At 44.2% G+C, this 14,685-nt stretch overlaps 1 long non-coding RNA gene across 4 annotated transcripts in view; it reads right to left on the bottom strand.

Moving 5' to 3' along the window:
• LOC108448737 overlaps positions 1–14,685 on the bottom strand; it is a 213,677-nt gene that overhangs the window by 192,090 nt on the left and 6,902 nt on the right. For all 4 annotated transcript variants that reach the window (XR_001864739.1, XR_001864737.1, XR_001864738.1 and 1 more), the window contains exon 2: positions 12,609–12,747. This is a non-coding gene — a long non-coding RNA (uncharacterized LOC108448737). The remainder of the gene's footprint in view (positions 1–12,608; positions 12,748–14,685) is intronic.

Raw genomic sequence — 14,685 nt, 5'->3', positions numbered from 1 at the left:
CTTTAACCTGGTACCTGAGGGCACAGCTTGGATGGCTCCTCCACCAGAGGAAATGAAACGATCACAAGGGTGCTTAAAAGAATGCACGACCTGTTTTGGGGGCTGTCTTGGTACATGACAAATAAGATTGGCACAGTGACACCTGACACTTCAGGGTTTTGGGAGAGCCCGCAGGACATAAATGTGAGAAAATGCTCATGACACATATTCCATACAGTTTAAGTCATCTAAAATCACAGATGCACCGAAGGCTGAGAGAGACCTACTTGAGAACTGACCCTTGACAACCGTAGCAATCCAGCAGGCTGGCCATCTGTCCCAATTCTTTTCCCAAAGCAGTCCTGAAGTGTTACATGCTGTCAAGTGCTGAGCAAGAGCACCTGGGGCTTAGGAGCCCTCGTGTTGTCTAAAGCCCACGAGAAAAGCAGGAAAAACCCCATGAGGATTCCCTACAGAGTTCAAGGAAACATCTGAACTCGTTCCAGCCAACACAAGTTCAGAGCCAAGCAAATATTTCCCAACACCTCGGTCTGTCACTTCGGTTTTGCCTCCTTATCGGCTGTGGATTGGCCAAGTTACATTCCTTCTGCTCTCCAAAAGGACAGGAATAAATCACACATGAGTGGTTTGAATGCCTGAGACTTAAGCTTTTGCTTAAAGTTAAGCATGTGTTTAAGTGATTTGCTGGTGAATTTAAGCTCGGGAGCATTTTGCTGAATTGAGCCTAATGGGATAGTCCGGGTGGAGTAGTCCGATTTGTAGGAAAGATAAAAGTTCTTAAATAAATCACAGCATTTCAGAAGTTCAGAAAGTACAAATTTTTTTATGCTTCAGGTATAGTTTTGCAGGGAGGGTGGTCTGATTTTATCAGGTGAACTCATTGTCCCTATGTATATGGGCAATTTATACCTGTGAGTTGGCCCTTTCTCTCCTCCCTCTCCAATACACAACTTCAGACAAGCTTCCTCTGGGTGAATGTATTGGCAGAACAAAAGACTCCTTGTGAACAATACATTTATTGTTCCAGTTTTAAAAAATAAATATTTTCTTTACAAATAAAATTGAGCCAGAGGGTTGGAGGGAGGGAATGTAAAGGGATTTGTTTTCTTGCCATCACACCTTCTCAAATTAACATTATTGCTAAACAAAGACACATCAGAAGACACTTTTAATTAAATTGATTTATGGGAGAAGTCAATGGATTTCTGCCAGTTTACACCAGCAGAGAATTTGACCCTAGGTGATTCTGTGTGTGGGAGATATTTGTTCTTCTGAGTTGGGGGGCTTCACGGCGATACATGAATTTTAGATAGTCAATCTCTATTTGTGCTTATCAGACAACATAACCTTGAAGCGTCTTTACAGGTTGATCACAGATTTTGCTTATTTGAGATTATTCTTTCTTTAAATAACAAGAACCTGAAAAAAAGCCAAAACTTGTATATCTTCGGTAGATATGTGCGAGTTGTGGAGGCTGAGGGTAGGGCAGTGTACCATTAACTTGAAAATCATTCTGATTGGGAGCAATGTTGAGGAGGGAGACCAGTCTGAAAGCTTTGCATGGGAACACCTCTGCACACCTGAAAATCAGGTTCAGCCTTTGGAAGTTTTCCTTTGGCCAAGCATCCCTTCACATCTGGCAGCTTCTCCCACCCAGCCCTCTCCCCAGGACCCTCCTGCGTTTTCAAAAGAAGGGCGTATGATCCCCAGCAGCCCCTCCCTCCTCCCCACTTCAAGCCACTTCAGAAACCTCTGCCAAGAGCCTGTCTCACAGGCTGCGGGTGAGACCAGATGTCCTCTCATCTTTATCTCTGCATCTGCAAGCTGTGAGTCCTGGAACCTCCTCTTCCCTGTGCCACTGTCAGGCAGATACTCATCTCTTCCCAGGGCTGAGAAAAGTGAGAGGAAAATGCAGCCCGCCAGCACTGACTGGGCTGACTGGTTAAATCAAGGTAGAAATCAGAGAGTGGTTGCAGAAGGACACACCAACTGGTGTTTTGAGGAGTGGGTACTTTCCAGCAGCTGCCTCATTTCTGGATGGTAGTCCTGCCTAGCTTCAGGAGAACGTGAAATATCTCCCACAGAACTGTATTTCAGCATAAGCTCTCTTCACAGCCTCCTTCTCTGTAGAGATTTTGTATTGATAGGAAACAGTACGGTCAGAAAAAAAAAATACTTAAACCAACATCATCTTCTTCAGGCAGATAAAAGCACCTTTCAGTTTGTTGGAGATTTAGATATGACTTTATGACTACCAGTTACACAAAGCATTCTTCCACTAAAGGAGATCATCCATCGTTCTAGGCACCCTTCCATCATATTAAAATTGAGAAGCCAAAAACTATAACCTGAGTAAGCGTGGGCTGCTTAAATGATCACAATGCAAAATATATGCAGGCTTTCTCTTTCCTACCAGCAGTCTCATCTCTCCCTAAGTTCCTCTTCCCCCTCATACCTGGAGAAAAAGCTGGGTCTGTGCATCACAGATATTGTTCCAGCAAAACATCCAGACGTGGGAAGAGGCCCAGGACTCTGTTCTCTTTGCTGCAGCCGGAGTGTCATTAAATGATGGGAAAGGAGACTTGAAAACCTCCCTCTGTTGCCATATGTGATCTGTGTATCAAAGTACAGACATTCACAGTCTTCAAGGTTGTCACAGAAGCCCAGCACCTGCCCTGCACCTTCTCTTGGCACCAGCCAGAACAGACACATGCCAGTCCAGCAGAAAGGAGACAACGCTGGATAAAGTCTGTCTCTGCAAACAAAGGTCTCTGTTTCCTGGTGTTTCTTCACTCCATTGTCCAGTTAACACGTCTTGTCCGCACAAAAAAGCAGCTTTGCTCTTTTGTTGGAGTCTTTCCCAGCACATTGGCTGCAATTCTCTGCTCTGTTTTTGTTCCCTCATTTTGAACCGATGATGTGACCCCCTGGACTTCACCAGATACAACTTCTGCCACTCTATTTGATGGGACTCTGAACCACATGGTCCTTCGCCCCACCAGAATGAAAAGGCCTCACAAGACCCACCCAAATGCACTTCAAGTTGCACGGCTTGATCAGAGTCATATACGGGGAGGAAGAAAAGCAAACGTGCCAGGGAGAAAAGTATAACTGTGTCCAAGACATATACAAACTATATACATAATTATTTTGTATTTTATATGTTACATTAGATGTGTTTAATGTCGTGTGTGGAGCAGCCAAAGGACTATTGTGCCTAGGTGAAGACCTCTGCTTGCCTATCATATACCCAAGAGCCCAGCTGTTTCTGAAGATATCCATATCTCCACGTATCCTGCAGATCCTAGGATGAGGGTTTGGTAGATGCCCTCTTCTCCTGGACAAGCTTGGAGAGGTCAGGGAGCAGTGGGGAACACTTGCCCCTTGATAAATCCCTGTATGAAGCTCTGAGGAGACCGCAGGCAGTCCTACAGTCAGGGCTTGCATGGTTATTCCTAAATCCACTAAGCATATTCTGGTACCTTGCATGCCCCTAAAAGCTTCAGAGAAACATGGTATTTTTGTTAATTTCCAGTCCAGGAAAGTTCAGTGCTGAGCAGTGCCAGCATTATTTGAACACTGTTCATCCTCCACCCCAGACATTACTGCATTTCCACGTTTGTTCCTAAAGGATGATTTAGAGATGATTTTCACTGAAGATATCCAAAAAGAATGAAGCATTGTTATTGCTGAACCAAGGCAGGTTTAAATTATGTGAAGAGAACTTACCAGGGTCATTCTTATGAAGTACTTAAGGATCACAACTCTCCTGAAAATAAGATTCAGCCTTACTCTGAGGCTTACAAATTGTTTAGTAATTTTTCTTTTTGTTTCCTTTAGACTCCAATAAGTAACTAATTGTTTTACAACTAAATACTATAATTTATTAAAAATATATATATTTTTTTAAATGAAGCATCAGACCATGAAACTCCAAATTCACTAAAGTACTGAGCTATTCAATAATGCTGGAGCCTCTTCCCTCCATTTCCCCTAAATAAGCATTCAGTGAGATGGCACAGTCCTGGAGCACACTGAGCCTGAGACAGAAATGCCCCCTCTAACCAGACCTTTGCCAAGGGATGGTTCTGTCATGGTGTTTCCATCATCTTCACTTGCCAGAAACACTGCTGTAATTAGCTTTTACACTTACACACACAAGCCCTTCATCTCCCAGCACCCCCAGAGTATTTTTGAGATTGGAAATTAAGAGATAAGCTTGCCCTCCCCTGTGGAAAGCAGCCCTCTCTGCCCTGGGTTTCTGCAGCTCATTAAAAGCTGTCAGCACTGCATAGCCCTCCCAGCAGGCCACCTGGGATAAAGGGACATGTGAAGCTGAGCCCACAGAGAGTATTTGTGGAGGAAGGGTGTAGTACTTGCGATGGATGCTGAGGAGTCTAAGAGAAAGCAGAACCTTAAGTTGAGCAGAAAGCTCAACTCAAAAAACAAGCTGTAGGTTAAAAAAGAGTTAAAGAGTATGAATTTTCATTTGGAGCAAATGTTGTTCTTGGAATATATGAAACATCTATTACCAGACATCAATTTCTACCATATGGCACATGCATTACTTCTCCTTCTAAGCAGACCTGCAGTTGCAGGCTTGTACCTCACATCCAGCAACCATATTGTGACAGAAAAGTCCACTTTGATGAAGTGCATCAGTCTGGCGAGCTGAAGGCATTCACATGGTGGTGTGGAAGTTCCCTGAGACTCTCTGTTCTTGTTAAATCTGTGCCTAAGTACTACAGCATGCAGCCTGCAGCATATCTGAGGGGAGCGAACACCTCCAGCCAAATTATCACTAGGATCAGGCAAATTAATTCAACTCAGATAAGTTCTTCAAATCTTTTCCAAAGCTCCAAGCAGGCTCTCAATGAGGATTTACTTTGGCAGGTCTCAATCTCTTCTATCTCATGAGTCTATGTTGCAATGGAAAAGAAAGATTTCAGGATTCTTTTTCCTGGCAGTTAAAATAGGAGGGAGGCCTCTCCTATTCATTTGCAATTTACAGGTTGAAAACATCTCATCTGTATCCAGTCATCTTATATTTCTTAACCTCTAAAAGAAAATGCCTTGTAACGTTTCCAGTGCATCTGGAAGCAAAGATGGGTGGACTTGGTGCCTCAGGATACATCCAGTTTAACTTCTTTGGAGTGATAAATGAAGAAGAGCAGAAGTGAAGCAGAGCATGAACCACAGAAATTCTGAAGAGTGAAATCCAGCTCTGAGCAGGTATTTTTGCTAAGTGAAAATACCCACCCAAATGTGTCTTAGTGCCTCAGTTTGGCTCAAATATACAGAGAAAAAACCTTGTGCATTTTCCTCTGGGTCATGCCCCTAAATACACTCAGTCCTGCCCAGGATCCCCAATACACTGAGAGCGGACTCACAGCTTTGATATGACCTCCTGAGGTTTAATTTCCTTCCTCCCTGACAACAAGATCATAATTATTGAGGTTTTAGCTGACAGGCACTGACTGATTAAATCTAAAACAAATACTAATTGCAGACACATCATTAAAAAGGAGAGACAATATCTGACTCTAGGTCCGACGCAAGCAAAGATCCACTCACAGTTAAGGACAAACCCCAACTTGGTGATGAGCTCGATGTTCTTGCTAAAAGTGCCAGTCTGTAATAATGAGGAGCCTGAAATTTAGCTGAGGGCATGAGCCTAGAAGTGTTCTGTCACCAAAACTATCCACATTTACCACACAGCACAGCTGAATGAACAGCTCAAGTCCAAGGTGACACTAAACAAGTCCTCTGCTGCTCAACCCATCACCTGCCACATCCCTCCTGCACTGATACAGGTCTGTAAAGACAATATTCCTCCTTCAAGCTCTGCCCCTGCTCAGCTCTGCCTCTGTACCAGGGTGGGCACAAGCTAAAAGCTACAAGTATCATTTTGTGTCAATTTTTAGACCCATTTCCTCACCTCAAGTCTTGCTGTATTCCTGTGACATTTTCCATGCAAATGTCAAAAGGTCCCAATCAGGAATGAAAAAAATCCCAGCACCTCTGACAGCTTGCATCTGGGTTTGGCTATTTTTTCTCCCCTGAAGTTTTTTCTTGTCTTTCAGTATGGAGCTCAAGCCCATGTTCCCTTTTCCCAAAAACTAATCCAGCCACTTACGGGATTCTCAGTGAGATCATTCAGGAAATATTTCCAGTTGGAGGTCTTTGCTTGGGGAATTTTTTTTATTTATTTTGTCCTGTGCTTGGCATCAGTTACAGGTGCTTTTCCTATTTTGGATGGAAAGGATATTAAGCAGTATTCCTAAAGGTCCTTTTGGCCTTTTTTTTTTTTTTTTTTCAATTTGCCAAAAAAGCTTTTGATGGAACATCCTCCCCTGGCCCCCAGTCTGACAGGATTCCCTGACCTGCATAACGCTGTCCAGATTGAGGCATGAGAAACATTTTGAAAATGAACTATGCTGGAGTCTGGGAGTTATTAGCTGCCAAGAAATCCCAAAAGCTTTTAAACCTTGTTTGCAGCTGCAGAGTAGGAAACCTAGGTGCTATTCATAGAGGAATTCAACAGGAACTGTAAATTCAAGGCAACTTGCTGCTAAAATACAAAGGTAAAGAATTAAAACAGACTTAAGAAAAGAGCAACCCAAGCCATTACGATGCCAAAGTGACTGATTGAAAAGGAAGTTTGAAAAATTTCAGTATGCCTGGCTGGGATATAAAACTCAGACTGAGGTAAAACAGCACATTCTCTGAAATCATGTGTCCTTTGCAGCTGGTTATAGACCAAGGCTGAAAGAGGAGGTAGAGGAGCTTGTTAGCACTCCAGGATGGGAGATTTTTGTTATGCAGCTGGAACAGGAGAAATGGGGGTGATTCTGATAAAAAAACAGACTCAATCAGCCAAAAATTGCCCAAACTGTCTCATCCCTGGAAATGTTCAAGGCCAGGTTGGATGGGGCTTTGAGCAACCTGGTCTAGCGGAAGTTGGCCCTGCCCATGGCAGTGGGGTTGGAACTGGATGATCTTTAAAGTCTCTTCCAAACCAAACTATTCCATGATTCTATGAATAAACATCTTCATCAATGAATCAAATGCTTCTCCAGACCCAGTCACGACACTTTATTTTCTGTACCATTAGAAAACTGCTCCTTCACCATTAACAGAAAAGGAAATTAGGGTGAATATTTAAGGTGGCTTCACAACAAAGGGTTATGAAGATCATTGTCTGACAATCAAAAGTCACTGAGTATGTTGGCTGTATAGAAGGTGTTCACCAGACACTGCCTGGATGTTCCACCAGCCCAGACTGTGAGGACAGGCACAGCCACCAGGCCGTGGAGCAGAGATTTTCATTTCCCTGTAGGCAGAGCAGGAGCAGGTACACAGTGAGTTACAGCAGCTCAGCTTTTCTCTTCCAATACAGCCCGAGCCCATGCCTCATGAAAAACACCCTCCTTTTTTTTTTTGAACAGCCAGCAGCCCCAGCCAGCAAGGGAATAAACTGTGAACACCTTTTAGGGAATGATCTCATCCTGAACAAAAGTTAAATAAAACAACTTGATAAATCACCGTTCCCCTGTGTGCACAAGCACACAAAAAACCAGAGTCTTCCTGCAAGCTGAAGTGAGCAGCTGCTTCAGGGTTTGAGGCATTTTTAGGGGGAGAGGAGCTTGATTTTCAGATACATCCTTAAGTACAACCTCTAAAAAATCAGGTCCCATCAAGTTACCTTATGTTCCATCCCTTCAACAGAAGCATTCCAAATGAACTTGTCACTTGTCACCATCTTTTCCAAGGACTCCAGAAGGAGAAACAAGACTCTTAAGGCAGGAGAATACTTTTGCACACCTGGCTTGTACTACTTTAAGGAAAATTACTCTCAAGAGCTAATTAAAATGCATGATTTTCCCCCTCTAGCTGTATAGATTAATCTATTTCATTTTCAAAAATCTCATTTTTTCCCATCACTTCAAGTATTCAGGAGAGATTACATTATTACAATCACAACTTGGCCTCAGTCCCAGAACACAGAGATGAAGAGAGAAAAGGCTTTTGTTGAGGACACGCACACACACTCACACACACACTTTAGACAAAATGAAAGCACATTAATCAGCTAATAGGGAGGGGAGAAAATCTAAATTCTTATGACAGAAACCACGAAAATGAAAGATTTCTGGTGGAATGTACTGTCAATGCAGTAGAAAAAAAGAGCAGGGAATCTCATGGAAAACCATGAGGCTTTGAGCCTTTTTTTTCTTTTTTTGCTAGGGAAAAACACAGATCTTGGTCTCTCAGAAGCACATAAATGGAAAGGACATTTCTCAAGGGCTCAGCAGCGGCACTGGGCAGTTCATGCCCAGGTGAAATCAAGATCTTTAAGATAATATGAAGCCCAAAGAGGTTAAAAAACTACTGATACTGTGGCTAGATAAAGCAGTTTTACTGCAGTGAAAGAGCTGTGAGGGAAAAGAAAAAAGAGAAAAACTACACAGTGTATTAAGATGCTTCATTAGAGAGCAGGTACTCAAACTTTCCCTGGAAGAAACAAATCCCCTGAGGTGAAGGGACGAGGTTTTTTGTCAGTTATGCCAAAGTGCTTTCTGTAAAATTAATGGAAGCTCTGGGAAGTTCACACAGTTAAACGAGAGCAGAAGTGCTGTCCCTGCAGGATGCCTCCTCCCAGCACTGCCGTCCCCCCTCTCTGCAGATGTTTGGGGAGGGGGAGAGGCTCAGGCTGTGGTTCCACATCTATTAATATCACATCTGCTGTACTCTGAGGTTTCGTGGCAGGACAGATTCGATCTGGATCAAGCACAAACACATTTTTGCTGAATTAGCCTGAGCACGTGATATGATGTGCTCCAGCTCTAAGTTAGCTGGCCACATTATGGCAGTGTGAAGCTGACACACAGCTCTGGGCTTGGCATAAAGGTTCTCAGGATCAAGGTATGTCACAAAGCTGTTGAATGCACTTGAACCAGGTGGTGAATTTGTACCAGATCAGGAGTTTCCATCACAGGGATCAAGCTCCTTTGATCCACTGCTGGGCACCTTAAGTCCAGGTGTGTCAACTTGTGAAAGCAGCCTCTAAATCCTAAACCCACGTGTGCAAGATAGTGATCATTCCCCAAAACCCAGTGCCCAGAATTAAAGAAAACAAGTTGGGGCTCAATCTGAGTTTTATACAAGTCTTCCTTTTTCTTGCTGCAACAGGGGCTGATTCCCTGTTGGCACAGATCAAGGCAGGGATGCTGATGCCTTCACTGTGCCCTGACTCTGTATCTCCCCACGAGCTGCTGGCTGAAGGACTGTCTCAGGTTAGGGGCAGCACATCAGAGCAGTGAGAAATAAATAAATATTATATTTTGTCGGAAGGATTTGGGGTTTTAAATTATATATTTAGCAAAAACACAAATAATTCATGAGTGTTTTCAAATACATGAATAATTTAAGCTGGAACCAAAATAGCTAAATCATCAGGGCCATCATCCTCATAGAGGCATCTAGGATAGGTTATTTCAAGTACATTTCACTGCAGACTGGCACGTGCACAAGTTCACTAATAAGCAGCTGCATCCTTGCCTTTAAGCTCCCACAAACCCCAGCTAGTCACAAATCCCTGACTCAGGATGGCAGCCCTAGAGCTGAGATGCATCTGAGCCCTAATTGAGCCATGGCTTTAAGAGTAGGGACAGAACCAGTCTGAAATCCCGTTTTATAGCTCCTCAAACCACATCTGAACCATGTGGTACATGTGTGGCATTTAAGAACAAATTATCTGAGCACCATACAAATGTTCACTAATAGCTAACTCCAAGTTCTAGAAACCAGCATTCTTGCCTGCATATTTGTGGCTGACATTGTGTAGACTTTGAGGCATGTATATTTGTTAATTTGAATTCTGTGTATTTTGTGGGCATTGAGGGTGTAATACTGAAACCATAACTTCATTGTGAAAAAGCTTGCACTTTTGTATATATAGGGAAATCTGGTATGAGCTGGACAGACAGATTAGCAGGAATTCCCAGAACAAGAAAATCTCAGGTTTTTAAGTAATTTTGTGGCACTGAGGGACATTGTTTAGTGATGGACTCGGCAGTGCTGGGTTAACAGTGGGACTTGATGACCCTAGAGGTCTTTTCCAACCTTAATGATTCTATGAGTCTAAGTATCTTTTAATGACAGTTGCCTTTACCTTTATCTTGACACCAACAGATTTAATATTTTTATTACTACTTCTCAAATTTAGTTTTCAGAATTAACATTTAACTTCAAATCCCTTTCAATTAAAAACTGCACTTTAAATTTCACACATCCTAGCCCATCCAACAGTATCACTTAAGGCCTCTCCTAATTTACTGATACAAATTGAAATCCTATGGTTTTGTTATCAGGTAATCAAGGAAACGCTTATCCTGCTAAAAGTGCAGTAGTTTATCGCTAAGGTTTTAAGGTTAAAATGTTTGCCAAAAAAATCCCTGCTTTGACATTTCACTTATTACTGATTTAATGCATAATGCCAAAAGTTTATTCCAGTGCATCCATCATCACACCTCCAGCCTCCCTCTTGCCCTGGCCTTTACACCACACCTGGTCAGCCTCCTGCCAGGGAGAAATTCAAAACTCAGACCTAAAGAACTGTGAATTCAGCATCAGGCTACGAGACAGTAGCTGTTGTCACCTCAAGCTCTGCAAATACTAATCCCAGAGGAAATCCCGTGCCAATGGGGGTGGAACTAGATGATCTTAAAGGTCCTTTCCAACTCAAACCATTCTAGGAGTCTATGATTCTATGAAAAGCAGCCACATTTCACCAAGAGCTCTGTGCAGGACCATGGTGTCTGTTCACCCAAAATGCTGAGGTAGGACCTGGATGTTGTCAGCCACCACAGTGGATAAACCCAGCAGAGAGTCCCGCTCTGGGAAAATGAAGGTGAGCATTCCTGACTGTAAGCATTTTGGCAAACGACATTATTCTGGTTCTTGAAGTCCCAGTGCACCACCAAGATGCCCCTGTGCCAATGGGGACATGGTTCCTCTGTGCTGCTGGCACAGGGTGACGTTGATGCACCCAATGGGCAGCTCCCTCAACCACCCTGTGTGGCTGCAGCCAGAGCCCTGAACAATTACCATGGAGGACATGCAGCTTTTAGAGAGCCATAATTAAGTAAACAGCTGTCCCATGTGCCCTCCTGCACCCCACTGCAGAAGAAAGTTATGTAGGATGGGTTACACAGCTGTTCTTTGGCCAGAGACAACACTGACAGCAAGAAAAAAGTTTTTGGAAGGAAGCTGTAAGTCTAATATTTCATTAAGAGGAAATGAAGGAGCTACATTGTGGTATTGACTTATACAGTTATAGCTGATGGCATTTCACATTCTCTGCTTATCACCCCAGCTACATGTCTGCTTTGGGAAAACCTGGGGCTCAGAACCACCAACAGAAAAATACTGCAGGGTAAATGCCTGACACTGAGTGCGCTGGAGGCACTCCTCTAACCCTCTGATCTTGGGACACATAACGGCTCATTCATTCTCTTCTGCATTTTTGCAGTTTTGTAGGAATTCTCCCATTGTAACGAGCCTTTGACCTTACCCCCATTTCTTCTAACACTGCCTGACATCTTCCCATCATATGTTAACAGTGTGTGCGTGTCTTCAGTGAAAAGCAAACCATTGCTGGTGCTCTCGGGCCCCAAAGCAAAGCAATGTGGAGGAAGAAAGAAAGAGAAACCTCAGCCTCACTGGTTCTTCCCAGAGATCTGTTGCTCCAGCAACTCAAAGTCAAACAATGATGTCAAGAAGACAGAGCTGAGCACTTTGAGTGCAGCGTCCAGTTGCCACAGCAACTCGTTCTTAAAGTAAGTGATGCAGAGAGGTTTCCTTTTCTCAGTAGTAAAAAAATATGAGAGAGTAAATGAGTGTAAAGGATGTTTACCTGGGGCTGGGGGTGTTAATTTAGGGGGCTGGGATGCAGCACCCTGCCAAAGGGCCAGGGCAGGGAGCAGGAGGAGGATGCTGTTCCCTCCCAGTGGAACGGAGCAGCTGCCTGGAAAGGAATTGCTTTGCTCTTCCTTTCACCAGAGGAAATGCCAGAGAAGCAAGCTCTGCTGCCAGATGCCACATGGACACCAAATGTTCCCCACTGGCTCACACCAGCCCGCGCTGCCGAGGCTCTGAGGGGAGGGCTCCTCGTCTCGCTTTCATCCCGCCTGCCCTGAGCTCCCTCAGCTGTTGCAGACCCATCTGTCCCACGAGCCTCTGGCCTTGCTGGGCAGCTTACAGGCTTCAGACAGGGAGGACAGGTGCTGGGGGGAGCAGGGGAGCTCTTTGGCCACCCCTGAGCATAAACCCTTTTCCAGCCCCCGCTCGCCTCCGGCCCTTTCCCCAACCTCCTGCACAGCTCTTTTGTTTGGGACCATCAGTTTGTGGCTTCCCAAGAACTGAAATCTGTGGCAAAAAGGCAGAGTTTTACGATTTCACTCCGAATAAAAAACCTCCCCCAGCCCTCTGCCCCTAAAGGGCCGAGAGGGGAGATGGAGTGAGAGCTGTTGGTGTTTCTGGGAGACAGGACATGGCCAGTTTTGGAGGTTACAACCAAGGTTTTTGTTGACAGACCATTTACTCACATAGCTTCTTGCATGTGGAGCACGTTGCTTCCCAGAGCAGCCATCCATATGGATCTGGGAGACAGGAGACACCTTCAGCTATGGTCCCTGCTTGAAAGACACCACAGATCTCCTAAGGAGCTGCTTTATCCCCACGTGCCTGTAAGGAACAACATGATTAACTCTTGCACTGATTCATCTTTATCCATTTATCTAATACAAACCATTTCTTACTCCATTAGGCCCTTGCCCTCACTGAGTAATCCCTGGTTGTATCATGCTTTGGAATTAGTCTGTAAGGTCCTCAGGGCAGGGATCATGCCTTGGAAGGTGCCTCACAGACTTTAGGCCATTGCTAAATTAATAAGAACGTAATAAAAGTATTAGAGCTCTACTGAGGGAGGCATTGTTATGCCCCAGAGGCAACATATCTGGTTAACAACCCTGAAAAGGAATGCCAACAACATTAGCCTCTGCCCCTACATCCCTCCACCTAATGTAAAATTAAATAGCTACAAATTACCTATCTATTTTTCTATCTGCCTAGGCAATTAGCCCATGCTCATTACCGGACATATGGGGATACATCCAAGCTTGCAGGCGCTCACCAAGATGGGAGGCACAACACACAACAAGGCAGGAGTAGATGGTCCGAGGCTTCTGCTTCCTTGTAAAACACACCATTAAACCACAACACGTTGGACCATCAGCAGAGGTCAGAAAAAACCTGCAAAATCTGGCAAGAAAAGTGTCCAAAGAGCAAATCAAGAGCCAAGGGCAGCAAACAGGCTGTGAAAGTGTTCTCAAGGGTGTGTGCGGGACAGAGTGGAGCAGCCAGGGATGTTTGTTCATATGGGAAAGGTAAACACCAAGCTATAAGTAAATGTGGCGTTTATTTGCAATTAAACTCGTGCATACATCTCCATGAATACGAGGTGCACCCCACTGACGAGGGGGCCTGCTGCCAATGGGGCATTGTCAAGGATAAATACACGGAATTGCAGTGAGGGGAGAGCTGTGCATCAAGTCAAACATCCTGGAAGAAAATTCTGAGGTTCTTCAGTCAGCAGCACGAATAGAGCTCCCTTATGCTCGAGCTGAATTTGGGAGCACAGGAGCCCTCACACATCCCTCCATGAAGCCAAGAATGCAGCCTCAAATGTGCTTTAATCCAGTTAAGTTCGAGCTCTCTGCTCTGCAGTTTGACAGTAATGCTATATTTTTATTCAGGGCAGGATCAGAGGGCTGACGAAACTTCATGTTGCCAACATGAAAGTGGAAAGAGCTTTAGCTAATCCCAAGCAAAATGAAGCCCACCTCTTTAACCCCACACCCCTCCTGAAAAGAAAGAAAATGCAAACCCCACATTTGACTCTCTTGGAAGAGAAAAATTCCCTGCTGTCCTCAGATGGTTAAAACATGCAGCTTTCGTGGGCTGCAGAAGGAATAGCAATTACATACCCTTCACCTCTTGCCAGCTTGGGCTTTTTTCTTTTTTTCTTTTCTTTTTGGCGGGGTTTTGTTCTAAATCTTTCAACTGTTTTTGGGGTTTTTTTCCCCCAGTCCTTCTTATGGGGGGAAACATTCTCACCCTCCATGAGAAAGGGTGGTTTAGGGGTGGAAGAAAACAGGACAAGGGAGTTCACAGTCTGCTTCAATGTCATTAAAAAAAAAAAAAAAAAAGGAAGAAAATTTTAAAAAAGAGAGCAAGAGAGAAAGAAAGGCCAGGTCTTCAGTGGAGTTAGCCTGGCCATATTAAAGGAGCAGGTGTTGTACTGAGTTAATTTATCTGGGAGGAGACCTGAGCAAATCCCAGCAGCCCTGCTGAGAAAAAAGCTTTGTATGCTGACACAAAGCCCTCCCTGCTGCAGCACTGCTCTTGCTGTCTTCCCTTCCCTCCTCCCCAGGTTCTCCTAATTGCAGGGCTAATGTCCTCTGACAAGTGCCTCAGATGGTCCAACAGCAGCCCTATCACCCATTCCCCATCCCTGATTATTATTACTATTTTCAAAGCCCAAATCCCTGCCGAGCTCAGGCTGCTCTTGATTATTCTCCAGCACAACCGTGTCTGCTGAGGAGCTGCAAAATATTCCCTCTG

Source organism: Corvus brachyrhynchos, unplaced genomic scaffold (genome assembly GCF_000691975.1).
Source record: "Corvus brachyrhynchos isolate BGI_N302 unplaced genomic scaffold, ASM69197v1 scaffold97, whole genome shotgun sequence".
NCBI classification, from domain to species: domain Eukaryota; kingdom Metazoa; phylum Chordata; class Aves; order Passeriformes; family Corvidae; genus Corvus; species Corvus brachyrhynchos.
This window is presented reverse-complemented; position numbering and strand designations above follow the sequence as displayed.